The sequence below is a fragment of the Piliocolobus tephrosceles genome, chromosome 2 (assembly GCF_002776525.5).
Source record: "Piliocolobus tephrosceles isolate RC106 chromosome 2, ASM277652v3, whole genome shotgun sequence".
NCBI lineage: Eukaryota > Metazoa > Chordata > Mammalia > Primates > Cercopithecidae > Piliocolobus > Piliocolobus tephrosceles.
In genome coordinates this window covers 87864219-87867364 of record NC_045435.1, presented here as the reverse complement: position 1 = coordinate 87867364, position 3146 = coordinate 87864219, and positions in this window count along the sequence as shown.

Genomic DNA, 3146 nt, shown 5'->3' with positions numbered 1-3146 from the left:
AAAAAAAAAAAAAAAAAAAAAAAAAAAAAACAATGATAAAGCATAAAGGTCAAAGATCAGAGATCAGCTGGCCATTTCTGGTGTGCAGGGGATTTTCTTTAACAGTGAAATGACTTTTTTTTTAAGACAGGGTCTCTCGGCTGGGCATGGTGGCTCACGTCTGTAATCCCAGGACTTTGGAAGGCCAAGGCGGGTGGATCACGAGGTCAGGAGATCAAGACCATCCCGGCCAACATGGTGATACCCCATCTGTACTAAAAATACAAAAATTAGCCGAGCGTGGTGGTACATGCCCGTAAATCCCAGCTACTCGGGAGGCTGAGGCAGGAGAATCGCTTGAACCCAGGAGGCGGAGGCTGCAGTGAGCCGAGATTGCGCCACTGCACTCCAGCCTGAGCAACAAGAGTGAGATTCTGCCTCAAAAAAAAAAAAAAAGACAGGGTCTCGGCAAGGTGTGGTGGCTCATGCCTGTAATCCCGGCACTTTGGGAGGCCAAGGCAGGTAGATGGCTTGAGGTCAGGAGGTCAAGACTAGCCTGATCAACATGGTGAAACCTCATCTCTACTAAAAATACAAAAAATTCGCTGGGCATGGTGATAGGTGCCTGTAATCCCAGCTGCTCAGGAGGCTGAGGCCGGAAAATCACTCGAACCTGGGAGGCAGAGGGTGTAGTGAGGAGAGATCACGCCTCTGCTCTCCAGCCTAGGTGACAAAGTGAGACTTCGTTTCAAGAAAAAAAAAGATAGGGTCCTACTCCATCACCCAGGCTGGAGCGCAATGGCCCAACCATAGCTCACTGCAGCTTCAAACTCCCAGACTCAAGCGATCCTCTCATCTTAAGACTCCTCAGTAGCTGGGGTTACAGCCACGCACCACCATGCCCGGCTAATTTTTTTATTTTTTGTATCGATGGGGTCTCGCTATGTTTCCAGAGCTGGTCTCAAACCCCTGGGCTCAAGTGATCCTACTGCCTCAGCCTCCCAAAGTGCAAGGATTACAGGGATGAGCCACCATGTCCAGCCAATACGTTTTTAATTAACAGCTTTATTATTATTCACACAACATACAATTCACCCATTAAGGTGTACAATTCAATGATTTTAAGTATAAAATATTCAGAGATAGGAGCAACCATCACTGCAATTTTAGAATGTTTTAATCATCTCAAAAAGAAATCCCATACCCTTAAGCTATCATTTTCTCTATCCCCCACAACCACCTCCAAGCCCTAAGCAATCACTAATCTACTGTTTCTATAGAATCGCCTATTCTGGATATTTCACATAAATGAAATCATATAAATGTGAACTTCTGTATCTGACTTCTTTCATTTAACATGCTTTCAAGATTCATCCATGTTGCAACATGTATCAGCACTTTGCTCCTTTTTATTGCAGAATAATGTTCCCTTGTATGTATACACCACATTTTATCTGCCAGTTGATGGACACTTGGGTTGCTTCTCCTCTTGGTTATTACGAATAACGCTGCCATAAACATTCATGTACAAGTTTTTGTGTGAACATTTGTTTTCACTTCTCTTGGGTAGATAGCCAGGAGGGAGATTGCTGGGTCATATGGTAACTCTATGTTTAACCACATAAAGACTGTTTTCCCAAGTGGCCCACTTGACATTCCCACCAACAGTGTATGAGGTCTCTGATTTCTCCATATTTCCATCAACATATGACATCATCTGATTTTTTTATTACAGAGTAAGTTGTTTAATAATTGTTCATTCAATCACAATACACCCAAATTTTTCTTTTCTTTTTAGAGACAGGGTCTTGTTCTGTCATCCAGGCAGAAATGCAGTGGCACAATGATGGCTCACTGCAGCTTCAACCCCCAGGCTCAAGCAATTCTCCCACCTCCGCCTCCCATGTAGCCGGGAATACAGGGGCATGTCACCATGCTCGTTTAATTTTACTTTTTTTTTTTTTTTTTTTTTTTGTGGAGACAGGGTCTCACTATGTTGCCCAGGCTGGTCTCAAACTCCTGGGCTCAAGCAATTTGCCTGCTTCAACTTCAAAAGTTCCGGAATTACGGGCATGAGCCATGGCACCTGGCCTACACCTAGATTTTTATGTATTTATAAGGTGCTCTTATTCATTAACATCGAATTTTAGACTTGAAAAGAGTCCAGTCCTAGACCTGCTCCCCTACCCTGCCCTCCTTTTACATAATGAGACAGGAATAAATAAGCTAAACCCACAAATAAAATTTTACAAAAGAGATCAGCAGATTTTCTAGGCATTCAACAAAACAATGTCCCTAACAGAGATCCAGCACTGAAGTGAACACGTGTTCCCATGAAAGCTCATTTGTTATATCTTCTAAATAAATGCAACTTCAAACCACAGTAGCACACCTGAGAGCATTTATCATCTTTCATACACACACACACACACACACACACACAGTCTTAGGCTTTCCTACCCAGAATCTATTGCTTAAATTCTGCTATAGTAGGAGAAATGAAAACCTATATTTAAAAATCAGTGCAAAAGCACAGATCCACAGCCACAAAGACACAAAATGCCAGACTGCTTCCTTGTTCCAAGTCAGAAATAGAGTGTACTGTGCAGTCGTTCCCCAGCTCTGCCCATCACTGTTCCTTATAGTGTCCGGGCTGCACCAGGAGGAGGTCAGGCAGCAAACACTGCCACTTACAGCAGCCCAAGGAGGCAGTGAGATCAAGACCCAACAAAGAAAAGGGCCCAAGAATGTTTGCATCCAGTGCCATATTCATAGAAATGTTTTCCTAGAAAACTGGCATTTTAACAAGGAAGGGCTCTTTTTAGGCCTTAGTTCTGTCCTTTGAGCAAGTTCTGTCTCTGTTCTGTAGCACTAAGGGACAGGCCTGCCTCTATAAAGCATACTTCAAGGCAAGGCAGGGTGGAGGTAGAAATTCACAGCCACCAAATCCCCATTTCTACTTGCCCACTCCCTTCTATTTCCCTGTTTAGTTACAAAAGGTGTTTCCAACTCAGACAAATCTAGTACATATTTATAAATATTTGGTCCTCATCTACAGGTGCAAAAAGACACAAGAAATGTAAAACACAGTCCCTGTCAGAAAAGGATTAGGCTCTACCAGAGGAAACAATATATATATATATATATATATATATATATATATTTTT